Source organism: Orbicella faveolata, unplaced genomic scaffold (assembly GCF_042242905.1).
Source record: "Orbicella faveolata isolate gen_17 unplaced genomic scaffold, um_ofav_v1 contig_46, whole genome shotgun sequence".
Taxonomy (NCBI): Eukaryota; Metazoa; Cnidaria; class Anthozoa; order Scleractinia; family Merulinidae; genus Orbicella; species Orbicella faveolata.
The window spans coordinates 16,780,117-16,794,617 of NW_028301576.1; the positions used below are offsets into that span (position 1 = coordinate 16,780,117).

At 37.9% G+C, this 14,501-nt stretch overlaps 1 protein-coding gene and 1 long non-coding RNA gene across 3 annotated transcripts in view; one reads left to right on the top strand and one right to left on the bottom strand.

Moving 5' to 3' along the window:
• Positions 1-9,689, bottom strand: part of LOC149098655 (uncharacterized) — a 179,104-nt gene extending 169,415 nt beyond the window's left edge. For both annotated transcript variants that reach the window (XM_089278310.1, XM_089278312.1), the window contains exon 1: positions 9,524-9,689. The gene's annotated coding sequence lies outside the window, so the exon portion shown is untranslated. The remainder of the gene's footprint in view (positions 1-9,523) is intronic.
• Positions 1-14,501, top strand: part of LOC110040361 (uncharacterized) — a 237,806-nt gene that overhangs the window by 38,154 nt on the left and 185,151 nt on the right. The gene's annotated exons all lie outside the window — the stretch shown is intronic.

Here is a 14,501-nt window from a genome sequence, read left to right on the forward strand (position 1 = left end):
CTTCAATTTAATTAACATCAGCCTCATAATGTGAGCCATGACTGGACTAAGAATCAGAATAAGAATCGGAGAAAATCTAGTGGTGAACTATAAAACTACACATAGATAGAAACACAGAACTAGCACAAGCTGTCAACATAATGATGGCACATCAGCCAACAGAATCATAGTATGTCAAGTTATTTTCTTTTTTTCATTGTGGAATTTTCTGAAAACAAATAGAAAACAATTACATATTCGCAATGTTTCTACAGAGTTTTAGTATAAATCTACTAGCGCTCTATCATGAATGCCATTCTCTGATTGGCTACTCACTATCTATTGTGGATAGTGAGTAGCCTGGCAGTGTGCGCTTGTTAACAAAATGGCCGCCGCTTCTTTGCTTTTTTGAAGTGCTTTTGAAAAGGATTTTGATAAAGTTTTGAACGAATAGTAGATTTGTACTAAAACAATTAGATTATTTGCTCTGGATTTCTGTGTGATAGTTCACTCGGGCTGCACCAGTGGTCAACTATCAAGCAATAGAAATTGAGAGCGAATAATCTAATTGCTTAATAGAAACACTTGTGGAAGTTCGCAAGAACTTGAAAAAACTGTGGAAATAAGCACCTGTTGGCTCGACTGTTCCCACAACATTTTCTTGTTTTCCCAAACTTCTACTCATGTTTCTACAATGCATACATAACTCTATAGAAACACAGTACACGTTTAATTTTCTGTTTCTTGAAATACATGCAGTCACAGTATTTATTGTTCTATTTTCGTAAAATTATCTTGCTCTTAGTTAAGCTGGCATTAACTGCAGACTGTGACATTTCTTTTGCAAAATGCACCGTCACTGAAAGATGAAAAATTATATGAATATTAAGTTTGTAACAAAACTGTGCTACTTAAAACTTCCATACTTTTACCCTGTCTTTTAAAAGTGCGTGTGCATTGCTTATGAAAATAACAGTCCAATAATTCTTGATCTGGAAGTAAAAATTAGTCATGGGACATTGTTCAACCAAATTTGTGAAATAATTTGACTAAATAATTATGATCAGACATCATGACTGCATGAGGATAATTTATGGTCTAAACGTTAACTCACAGGTGACCACGAATCCCTGCAACTGACTACAAGTGAGATTACATCAAAAAATTGTAAGTTAATGTTAGTATGGCATCACAATGAAGTAATTCATAAGGTCATTTCATCAAATCAAAGATTACAGCAGTGGCTGTGCATTCACAATTCAATTGTTCAGTTCCTTTATCTGAATTATTGACATCATGTATGTTCTTTCATGCTTTTCATGTAATCTTTTTCATTTGTGAGAATTAGAAAAATCTGAGCAATTTATAAGCGATGACGAGATGTCATCGGTTTATGCTGGCACACGACATTTCTTTGGATGAGCACTGCACATTTGCACTTATGTCGTGCACGATTCACCCCTCTGTGGAAGGGAAATACACTTCAGGAGGTAGTAAATAAGCACTGTGTGAGCATTGTATGAGCACTAAGATATCTGAACTAAACTTATGTGTGTTGCACATGCGATAGGTCAAGGGTCTACATTAAATTTATATATTGGTGAGTGTTGTTTAGGGCTGAACTACACATATCTGTGGGCTGAAATAGTGGTGAAATTGAACTAGAATTGAAGAAGAGCATTGAAGAAGTTCGCAGTGAAAGCAGCTAAGATAGCAGAAAGCAATGGAGGGTTGTAGCGAAAACTAAGACCCCCGAAAACTAAGACCTAAGACCTAAGACCCGAAAACAAAGACCCAAAAACAAAGACCCGAAAACTAAGACCTGAAAACTAAGACCCCCTTATTTTATTAATTTTTGCCCTTTGTTTATCTTTGTGATCTATGATCACGGTGTTCACTTTTGTTTGATTATCATTTTCTTCGTCTTTGAGTGGGAACTAAGACCCCCGAAAACTAAGACCTAAGACCTAAGACCCGAAAACCAAGACCCGAAAATGAAGACCCCCTTATTTTATTAATTTTTGCCCTTTGTTTATCTTTGTGATCTATGATCACTGTGTTCACTTTTGTTTGATTATCGTTTCCTTCGCCAGGTCAAAAGTTCACAACGGCACACTCTAATTGGTGGATTTTCATTGTTCTAGCTAGAATAAGGACAGCAGGGGGCACATGTCGCGAGGCGAACTGTCAGACTGTTGCTAGGTGGGGTGTGACATTCTTCTGTCGGGAAAATCAGAGAGCTAATTGTTAAGTCTGTACAATCGATCTGATCTTTATATTTACCAGGATTCGGACAATCTAAAACGGGTCATAAACGATAAAACAATAGCCGCCATGCTAGCTAGTTTCCGTGGCAAAACTTGTAATAAATCCCACTCAAAGACGAAGGAAACAATAATCAAACAAAAGTGAACACCGTGATCATAGATCACAAAGATAAACAAAGGGCAAAAATTAATAAAAATTTAATAAGGGGGTCTTAGTTTCCGGGTCTTCGTTTTCGGGTCTTAGTTTTCGGGTCTTAGGTCTTAGGTCTTAGTTTTCGGGGGTCTTAGTTTTCGCTACAACCAGCAATGGAGCATAGTGTTACGAAAAGGTGAGCTAGCTGAGGGTTTTGTCTTTATCAGAACTGGTTAATGTAGCTTAGATTGTGGTCTCTTTAATGCAATACAAAGCGGCAGTTGGGTTACACAACATTTACATGAAAGCCAAAGAATACTCAAGTCGTGTAAGAGGGAAGTTCTGGTTTATGCTATTGTTTACATTTTACCTGGAGGCAAAGCAATGTATCTTTCAACTTTAAAAAAAGTAATTTGCTGAAGAACTAATCCTTTTGCTGTAATGAAAACAGCTTATAACTGTCATGTATGATAAGAGCACAAATTAGGTTTGGTCTATGAAAAACAACTAGAAGAGTCTGGAAGATGTGATTTAACCTCAGGATTTTCAGCTGAAAAACATTCACAATGGAAAACAGGTTATTTTTGTAATAAAACAGAAGGTTGACAGTAGTGATAATGAATTCAAGTTACAATTCATTTGCAGGTTTTAGTTTTGTGTAAAGTTTTACAATTTAAAAAATTAAAATACCACATTGACATGTAATGTGGTATTTTAAATTTTCTCTCAATGGAAGAGTGGTTGTGATTAAACAATAGATAATGGTTTTGCCAGTGGTAAATTAATTTCTGGTGAGGTAATGAGGGTTGCCAAATGTCTCTTATTTCAAGATAAGGTGTTGATTTCAGAGAGGAACAATGAAAATACTGTAGGTTGTTTTCAAGTTTATCCTTTGCGGCTGTCTTTTGTAGTTTGTAGGATCTGCGGAGTGTCTTTAATTTCAGCGTTTAAAAGAAGATTTTTCTGTGGATTATACTTTATGCAATATTGGATAAATTTGCGCTCACCGGCAAACTGATAATACGAAAACATCATCTATACATACAACTTAAGATCTACAAGCAAGTTACACATGTGATAGGTCAAGGGTCAACATTAAATTTGTGTATTGGTGAGTGCTGTTTAGCCCAGACTTTTTGCTGTCTTGAGATGAATTCAACTGAATGAGCACTGTCAGAGCAGTGTATGAGCACTGAAATATCTGAGCTAAACTTATCTGTGAACTGAAATAAACTGTATTGGTGAAAGTCTGGATCTGCCACTGGATTTCTCTTGGGGACATCTATCACCATATTCTTTTACATTGTTTTATTTCCTAAAAATATTTAAGTCTCACTGCCGGTCATTTTGAAAAGTAAACAAAAGGAAGAAAGGTGAATTGCATTATTCAGTTCAAGGAGGAACAATTGAACAAAGGGAACAAGTAAGCTTGCGATGCGAGCAATCGCCTTGACTCTCAAAACCCAACCAGTATGCAAAGCTACTTACAGTGTATAATACAGCTACTTCCCACACAGGTTGTACCTTACTTTTACTTTTAATTAAGTGTAACCATCAGCCTGTCTGTTTATGCTGGAATTTTTTTAGAACAATTTTACAAATACCACGTACACGTCATCGCTTCTGCACGCATTGGATGCCATTTATATTAAATGAATGGAGGCTCAACACTTCATGTGGTCACTGGTGAGTACTTTGAGATAACAACTGCATGACTGATGAGCACCAAACTGACATAACTTTTAGTCATGAAGATCTTGCTTGTGGGTTAAGTTTGCTTTGTAATGCATTAAAAATCACAAATAATATGGATCCCAGGTTTATTTTACTTTTATATGTAGTACTACATGATTAAAAACAAAAAATCCTTAATAAGGGCACATTGACACATAATCAGCAAGCTGATAAATCAAAAGGTCTTTTAGGCCATCCCTGTCACACTATTGTACGCTGCAGCGTGAAAGTAGTAAAGTGAACAGCTGTTTAAAGCTTGAAAAAAAAAAAATAAATAAATGGGTGATTCCAGAAAATATCCATACCCTACCATGGGTGGCATCAACATTCCAACCCCCCCTTGCCTTCAGAAATTCCAAAATGCTCTACCCCCTATGCAATCTGAATTCCAAAATCATTAACCCCTCTTCCACTCCGGATTTCCAGACCCTTTGGAATTCCTGTTTGACTGCCTAAAACTGCTAACGCAGTGTTCTCATTAGGCTGTGGCCTTGCGGGATTCCCACAAGAAAAACTGTAATGGCCCATTGTTAGAGCTAAGAAGGTGTGCCCGTTAGGGCGCAGGGGCATTAGCTATGAGAAATGGACTTTAGAACGTCTACAGTTAAGTAGTTTTTACGGTCAACTTAACACCTAGGTAGTTTGCTTGTGCGAATGAATAAAAAACATGATATCAGAAGATTCAAAGTCTTTGATCTTATTGCCTTTACTTTCATTGGTCCCACGTACGTAGCAAAGACTGGTGTATAATCGTAAACAACCTCGTCCACCATATTGGCTCATGACAGTACTTCATGTAACAGACCATTTGGAGTACGGGCTCAGGTTATTCGTGCTGCATGGTTTTTGCTGACGAAGGAAACAGCTGATACACCACAGCACAGCAAAAATTAGATTCTTTGTCCCCTTAATGTTCTTACAGGGTCCCTAATTCTCAGCAGAGGGGGCCCTGGGACTCCCCAAGGCAAAGAAAAGAAAATTCTGCTCAAAATTTTCGGTCAAGCAAAAAGCAACTCAAGTTTGTCAATGTTTAATACAGTTCACCGTAGATTTCTCATCTAAGTGTTATCTTGAAGTTGCTTACCACCAAATAAAAGTTTTGTTTTCTGTTCATTAGCTTCATATTTTCAGGAAAGTAAATCATTGATACCAGCGGATGACAAAAGTAAAGTTCACTATGTGCTGGCTGTCACCCGCCATATTGAAAATTTTGTTCAATGAGTAACTGCTTCAGGACCACTAGTGATGCAGCCTACAAATCTATCAGTGGTTCCATCGGTAATGGGAGACTGGTGCAAGTTTTCGCATGCTACAAGATTTTACATCCAAAAGGAACACAGACTTGTTTTATATTTTATTCATCTATCAACTAATTCAGCAACTTTAAGGCCTCTTTGATATTGAGCTTGCTGCACAGAGTGACAACCTATCCACTCACTAATTCGCATGGACGTTAACACCTACCAGATCGATTGTTATCCTGCTTTCGTGATTGATTTGTGCTTGATTTACAAACTAGAAAAGTTAACAGATCAGCGATTTCAAGCAAAGATTTTGCCATCTTTCCCTTCTGGATATTCAGAGCTCAAACCCCCCATCACTTGGAATTCCAAGCTGCATACCCCCCACTCCCCCCCCCCCCCCCCTCCCAATGCCTTCAGAATTCCAGTCCAACAAACCTCTCCCACCTCTCAGAATTCCAAGATGTTGCCCGTGGTGGGGTACAATGTGTATATGTTCTGGAATCACCCAATAGGCACTTAATGATTACCTCTTACATGTACTTGCACAAATATGAATTCATAAACTTATTAACTGCACTTCAGAAAAAAATAGGCAGTTAAGGACTGCATGTGGCCACCTTTGATATAAATAATTGGCTGAACTCCTCGTTTTGATAGCAAATCAAAATGGCTTTCAAGCCAACTCATGATATTTGAATTGGAATCAAAAAAATTTTGAGAAGTTTGTAAGTTCGTGACAAATTTTGCAACTATCATTTCTTTCCTCCATTTCAGTGCCTTTCTTGTCTCAGTGGCATGCCTGTAAACTAGCTAAGCTTAGTGCTTGTATAGCTAAGTGCATGACCACTACAAATAAAATTGACTTACATTTACATATTTTACATCATTCGTTTGCAAATTATTAATCATTAAGCTTATTTAGGTAGAACACTTGAGCTATTTTGATTGTTACATATACTAGTGATAATTAAAAGAAATAAGTTGCAACAAAAAACTGAATGTGTTATCTACATTCATACAATACTTCAGAGTTAAGGATCTACAGCGTATCAATAATGAACTTAATTTCTATCACATAAGACAAAATGCAGTGTCATTTTATTTTACGTCTCCCTAACAAGTCAAAGGCTATTCTGATATCGATGGTTCTGTCCTTACAGTAGGACTTCAGTTATTATAAATATCTTCATTCCTTCATTGCACTAAAAAAATACTTCAATTGATCAGAGGATCAAATTACTAGATCACACAAAGCTAGGCAGGTCCCAAACTGACCAAAATGGCGAATCACTAATTAAAGGTTTTAGAGCTGCAAACCATGCATTTTGTCAGATGACTTTTATGACTACATGTACATGCTAAGCGATCTGCAGCAGGGATCTGACCTCAGGGGAGAGTGTGAAAGAATTGAAAACCCGTTCAGCATTGAAAAAATATCCATGATTACATGTACATGTAGATAACATGGCCAGTAAAACAAGCTACGCACGCTGAGTGATTTCTTGCAAAAAAAAATTGCCATTTGAATCCACAATTGCTCGCTGTAAGTTCACTGTACAAAATATTTTACCATGCTGTGGGTCTCCAATCAACCAGCAATTTATAACTAACTGTAATGAATTCATACAATGTTTTACTTCTTAAATAATTCATAAGTGTCACATTAGCAAGTTGGTAAGGTTTATGCCAGAGGATCAGAACTTGGTGGGTTGAGGTTGGTGGTTCGAATGTTGTGGGACTCTTTTTTTTTTCCTTCGAGCTTCTTTTTTTCCTTTGAGCTAACTAGCTAGTGGATGGTTTGCATTTATATAGGTACTGGAAAATAAAAATGTGCAAGCTATAAAGCAATACAATTATAAAAGAAAATGAAATTTTAACAGTATGGAAATTTGAAAATCAATAACACGTTTTTCAAGGCCCAAGTTACTTCAGTACAACTTGCTTTTTGTGTTTTTGAGACCAAGTAACATAATCTTTGTTCAAGCAAATTTACTCACCAAGCACAATCGAACACAATCCAATGCAATCCATTGCATTGAGTTCGATTCTACACTGTATTTTGTTTTTAACCAAAAAAGTGGATTTCTGTATCAGAAGAGTGGCCGATCCAATACTTGTATCAGAAGTTAGAGTAGTCGATCTGATAAAAAGTTAATAAACTGTAAGTACCAAGATGCCTCTTAGTTACGAAGAAGCTATACATGTACGTTGGCATGAGACTCCCTTAACCAACATTGAAGAAAGCCTTGATATTCCAGAGGATACCAAGTTCTTTAGTTTTAACACTTATGAATCAGTAACAAGCTTGCATAGATATAATTTGACTATGCAAATTTCATCAATAAACAAAATGATTTCGACTCCATTCATTTTATGTTAAGGCCTGTCCAAACAGCAAATGTTTTGCGACCAAACATCAGCAAACATTGTTTGGTGACCAAACATGCTGATGTTGAAGTGAGTGGCCAAACAGTTAAAACATGTTTGATCAAACACAGATCAAACTATGGATACAGGCCGCTGAGCAAGCGTAGTATGTATGCGTGCACCAAACAATGTTTGATATGGCTCTCCAAATGAACAAAACATCGTCCATCAAACACAAGAAAAAAAGAAATGTTTTAAGTTGTTTGATCGAATGTTTGATGGCCTTCAAATTGTATCAAACACGACCAAACACGATCAAACACAATCAAACAGCACCAAACAAGGTGGCCAAATGGTAAAATGTTTGATCACTGAACATTTCCTGATTGGACAGGCCTTTAGTGATTACTATTGTTTAATGAATTGAAACCAAAGCTAAACCAAGCGTAAAGTAAATATTTTGAAATAACCTTGGCAACTGACCTTGGCTCCGGGCAAAAAAAAAAAGTAAGCCTGAACTCGTTGCATCACAATTGACTTTTAAAACAATAAAATTAAACTTCAGAATTTTAGTTGTGCAAGAATGGCCAAAAAATACAAGTTCACATCAGGATTTCAATTAGTGAAATTTTTCAGTGAAACACACAGCAATTTTCAACTTGTGCCGCAAAACTGTGTCGCATTGGAATGTGCGACATAACCACCCTGGTAACTTGATGATTATACGATGAAGACCGGAACTTACATGTACATATATGTTTCACCATTACACATTGCTTCAACTATTTTGAGAGCAGTCTCTCGCATGTTTTTTTGCCATTCAGGCATGAAATATTCATTTACAAGAAACGCAGTCAAGTGGAAACCAACAATCATGATTTTATGATATGGATCTAAAAATATGTGTTTTCAAACTTTAATTCGAAATGACAGTGAGGTTGTTTATTTTTTTCGAAACTCTTCTTCTACCTCGCAGCAAAAAACATGATCAATTCTTTAATTAGTCTTATATTCGATCAAAACAAGGTCACGTATAAGGAGTTAAAGCGTTGTTCATCTGACAATTTTATTTGTAAATTAATTTTCTTTCCATTTCTGAGAACGTATATACGCATTTACCAGTGACTAAATCAGTGTGTTCTTGAAAAGCACGTCAAGTGACCAACTGATCTGGAGTGATCCAAGATCAGTCAGATCATGGATTCATCAGTTCCTTTGATGCACCATGATTTGAGTAATCTTGCATTAATGATCTTCATCCATTCACCCCAAAGGCACGCACCCTCAGATTATCCATGCTCAGATGCATTTGTATTACGTTCCATCGCATGAGCTTTCTTTGCCCTCCAGGCAATCCTAATATTATGTAATGTGCGTAAAAATACCACAAACCCCAACGTTCGTACCCGTCAAAATCACTAACGCTGAACTTCACTTCGAGAGAAATTGAGAGAGCGTAACACACAAATATTACACAGAATTCAAATTCCACCACATTGCAAAAGGAATTCACTAAAGTGATGCGTAATTCTATGCAGATAACTGATCAGCTCATTTAGTCAAAAATGAAAGTGATTGTTCTCAGTTGTTATCTGATTTCAGTTGATCTTGTTTCTGGAATTTTAAACAGCTAAGTTGTAATTTACAATATGACTAAACATAAAGGGTTTGTTGCTTTAGAGATAAAGAAAGGTTCTGGCTTTACAATGAACTGAAGAGCTTCAGTCATCAAAACTCGCGAAACTTGTGAATTCAGCGATGCGCAACAGATGGAGCGAGAAGCAGGAACTTCAACTCACCTTATGACAGCTTAAGTTCTCACAAAACACACGTGAATACGGCAGTTTACATCTCTGATAACGTACTGATCAATCTTCTGAACTCTCAATTAGTTTGTTTATCACCCAAAACGCCAGTGAATTCACAACGCGCAATACCGAGGGTGTAAATTGAGCGTGTGTAAATGAATGCGGAAATATGCGGAATGTGACGCAGACTCGTTTCCAGGTTTCGCCGACAAAATATTGCGTGACTCACCAAACTTATTTGAATTTAGTGTCACGAAAGTAATTGAGCTGGCAACAGTTTCCAGCACTTCTCTAACAGCTATACTTTGAAGGATGAATACTACCCCAATTAAACAAGTGATGCTACAATACTTATAGCGGTATCATAGAGATGCCCAGTCATTGGTAAACAAGGTGCGGTCATCCTTTTTATATCCCTGGTTACCATAATAACAAAATGACCCGCTAAAAACACCCTTAATTTTAGCCTTAGGTGCTGATAAATCGAGCTCGGTGACCTCCATTCATGATCATTATCAAACTGTGATAAGCTTGGTAAGATGCAACTTTTTGCAAAGTTTAAAAAAATTCTGTGGAGTGGACTCAGAACCACCTAAAATTTTCGAAAATTTAACGTGGCTCTGAAAGTCTGAACGACGTCTCTCTCCCCGATTTTTTTACGGGGAAGGGGCGGCTGTACATAAGCTACGTTTCCGCGACTAACCATGCACGAAAGTTTCGAACTAAACTTCTCACAAGATTCATCGAAACGAACGTGACGCTATTTTTAAGCTTAAAAATGCATCGAGCCGTCAAACGACTACAATTATCCGAGGCCACCCCTAACTCGTCCCTTGGTAACCTCTCCTGATTATAACACGGTGTGCGTGTGGTTATCAGCCAGCTGGACTCACAACCTCGGTGTAGTTTACCTAACCATCAAACCCTGCGCTCCCTCTTGCCCGAGAAAGTGGCAGTCACTGAGCTCAGTGATGTAATTGATCATGAAATACCCAGAAACCAGAAGTATATAGCCCTAATAGGTTATTTCCAAACTACCTGGTGCCCATCCTTTCATATGAAAATGAGATTTCATTCACATGCAAATTAAGGTTACTCCAAACCTTCGCGGTGCTACTTTTTCCAAATTTTCTTTTTTCCAACCAAATTAAAGTCCATTATTCAAGGTAACATTTTCCAAAAAAGGAAAATAAAATATTAGAACGCGCGCGAGTTATTGGAAAAAAGAGGATTTTTAATAAAAGTTAATAAACCGTCAAGGTGTCATAATCCCCAAAAGGCATGGACTACTCAGCGACCTTTTCGCGGCAAACGGCTTAATCCAGAGATCCTATATCAAATTCTTTCAATTTGAGATTTCATGTCCGTCAAAAGTGCCGTTTTGTAATCACGCTTCGGCAAGTGCTCCTCAGTTTCTTTTTGTTTTGTTGCACACCGCTTTTTTCCGTTCTGCCCTTTTTTTTTTGTTGACCACCGGCCTAAAACGTATGCGCCTAAAACGTGACTGTGACACTATTGCTCAACTTTCCTTACTGTGAACGCTAGGGGTTCTGTTATTTCATTGGCTGGCGGCATTTTGAGTCGACATATCCCTCTGCGAAGGCGTGACATGTTTATAAATCTTTAGAAGGCGAAAACTTGCACTCGTTTTTCGAGAAAATTTCTCCTCTTTAAATGAATTAATAGGGTATGTAGAATCGACGGTTTTCCCTGAAATTCGGCCAGAACATTCACTGATAGATACCGAACAAAAACGTGTCGGCGAATTCTTTTACTTCAAATACTTTTCTCGTGGCGGTCTCTAACGCAACACGTTACGCGAATTTTTCGATAGTGGAACTTGACAGATCTATAAAAAGACAACCAATGGAAATGAAAGAAAATGCTGGCACACTTTGAGAGATTGATGCTTTGTGATCAACACTGCAATGTTATTTTGCATCAACGATCGCATTTGATACCCGATTAATTCGCCGGAATTTCAGTCGGTCGTTTTGACGTTAACGGCTTTTGCTGCCTTAGGAAAGCAGTCGGCAAAAAAGGATATAATTTTATCGAAATTTACATTTTATAACCTTTCTATTGATATATAGTTTGTGGGGGTTTCCTTCAAAACAGAGCGCATACGAATTTTTTTCTAGAGGACACCCGCGACGGTTTGAAGTAACCTTAAACTCATTTTCATATGAATGGCTGTGCACCAGGCCTCGCTTTGATAGAGAGGCTTAGGGCAACTAGGACATGTGCTATTATTGACGGATTGCAACCATAATACGTAAAATTGAGCGAATAGAAGACTTTCTATTGCAGGATAGAAAGTGCAGCACCTGAACTCAACCTGCTCTATGCAATTGTCTGTGTAGGTGGAACAAAAAAAAAAAAAAACAGAAATCAAATTTGTACTCTTGGGATAATGTCAGTGTGAATAAGAAAAAAGTGCACTTAAACTCGCCTGCGGACTTGAAACGAAATACTCAGCGACTAGTCGAATATCAAGTTTATATCACCAAGTTGACTTACTGACCGAAAACAAATATGGGTAAAGCACACATAAGAAAAGATAATTCATCCAATTCAAAGATGGGCATTCCCAGAGCGCCCTGAGTGGAGAGAGTCACTGTGAGACTAAACCGCCTTGCTCAGGAATGACCGCAGCCAGGAATTACTAATCTAGTACCCAAGTCTCACTCTGTCTCCCCTTGGCAGTGGGAGACCTGGGTCTAAGATCTAAGAAAGGAGTATTTATAAAAACCATTGTAAATATTAACAGACGATTTAGTGAGAATAAAATGTTCTACAAACCACAATATACAATCAGAAATATTATCAATGCCATAAAACACCCCAGCAATAAGACTGGTCGAAATAATGCAGCCATTTTCTATCTAAAATATATGCAAAGAGCTTACAGGGGGTACTTTCAAATTTCTTTGCTGTATTTGGCTCTGTACAAAGAACTCTCTTTGTTTAAGAACGGTGTGTCATACAATATGCTACACTAACAAATATATATAAAAGCTTCACTTTGTAAAATGCTAGCTACAGGGCACACAAGTTCAACTTGCCTAATCCAAAAATACTTCACTGGAATGAAAACAAGACCCGCAAGAAAAGCATTAATATATCACTTGGCTTGTACATCAAACGTCGAACACTTTTCAAGTTCCAATCTCATTCGTATGAAGTAGAGACCACATTGCACATCCAATCTACTTTTCTTGTTCTGAATTATTTGCTTTCGTTCTCGGAGTTTGTGTTTGCTGGGGTGACGATTAGTCTAATCCTAAGACAATTTCTTGATGTCGCGCCAATTCTAAACTCTGGACCTCAGAGAAAAGTCACAGAAGGCAAGATACTCTAAGTTAATTGCGAAGTTACAGAAATTAGAAACGAGTTGATGAAGCCGGTATCATTTCGAAAAGAATCGAAATAAATTCTACAAAAAAGATTTCAAAAAATGACCAGGAACTGATCGCTTTGCAGTGCAATAATAAGTTCAAACGTGAAATGTCACGTGCGATAAATCCAATGTAAATAGTTAACAAATAAACAGAGGTTATTATAATTTGTTGTCTGAGGTCTGACAACTGAATAGCGTCTGAAGGGACTACTCATAAGCATTTTACATCCACCTTCCTGCCTATTATTTTAGAAAATTTCCATTTTGTAATGAGAAGCAAAACGGCATTTACACGGTCAAATCGCCAGGCTGTTCATGAATAGAAGCGATAGGTTTTAAAAATAAGCTTTTTGCGTTCATAACTTGATTCCTGTGTCAGTAACGCACCCTCCCCACTCTGTATTACACCCAAAGGTCCTCATTCTTCACACCCCCTCCCCCATTGTCTTTTAACCTGAACGTCCTGTCACTCGGATTGTCGTTCTCGTCTCGCGCTGAATTCGCGGCTGACGGTCGTGACGAAGTAGGCATCACCTCCATGGGGAGGTCATCTCGTGAGCGACTCCCCCTGGAATAGTTATCATCTGATGTGTACGGAGGGGGGATCTGATTCAAGTTTTCACCCCAGCTGCGCTGCCTATCTGATTCCGAAGAGATGTCAGTTCCCCCTGATGGCTCGCCATTGACGTTTCCCCAGTTATCCCGACGACGACTTCCGCTTCGCCACTGATCGTCGTCGCTCTCCAATTACAACCGGCTATTGCTCGGATCTCTTCGGTTCCGTTCGTCGGGTGTTCGAGGGAGAGAAGTAGCTTCGTAATCCATCGGCGCTCGAGCTAGTTCGGTATTTCTGTTAGGATCGGGCAGCCATCCCTTGTTCTTTATTTGTTGCTGTAGTTGACTATGGTTCCAGAGGTTGTTCAAGACCTGTAACAAAAAGATAACTGGAATATCAAGCTGGTTGCCTCTTGTCATATTTTTTTATAAAACATTTAAGACAGTGTGCGGGCGCTCTCATTGGTCGATAGGTTTGTCTAGATGAGAGTTTATTATATGGCTGTGTCTCACAAGGACTGGGAACTACCGAATTCACGAATTGTATTGGCTGAAATCGATATTGAAAGCGGTCTAAATTTTCCGATCTAGACCGGCATCTAGATCGGCAATGTTTTGCTGTGAAAAAGTTGCAAACTAGAATACAAAAATATTGACTATTTTCTTCTCAAAATATTTATTTATGGAAGTACCAAAAAGTCTGATGACAAAAAAAAAGTAAAGAGGACGACCAAACTTTGGCAGAATTAATTTCAGCTCATCGCCGTTCGCGAGCAAAATGTCAGCTAATACAAACCAGTTACATTAAACGAATTAAGTTGTTCTTATTAACATCTTGTTAACCGAGTTTAGGAGATTCTCCCATACAGACCTCCTGCTCTGTTAATAAGAGCTAAATATAAACTTAACAAATTGATATCAGTTTTTCATACGTCAGTCCTCTTATTGATCATGAATTTCGTCATAACATTGTCAAAGTAGCTGCGCTGTGATCCACAGATTACTTTGACAATG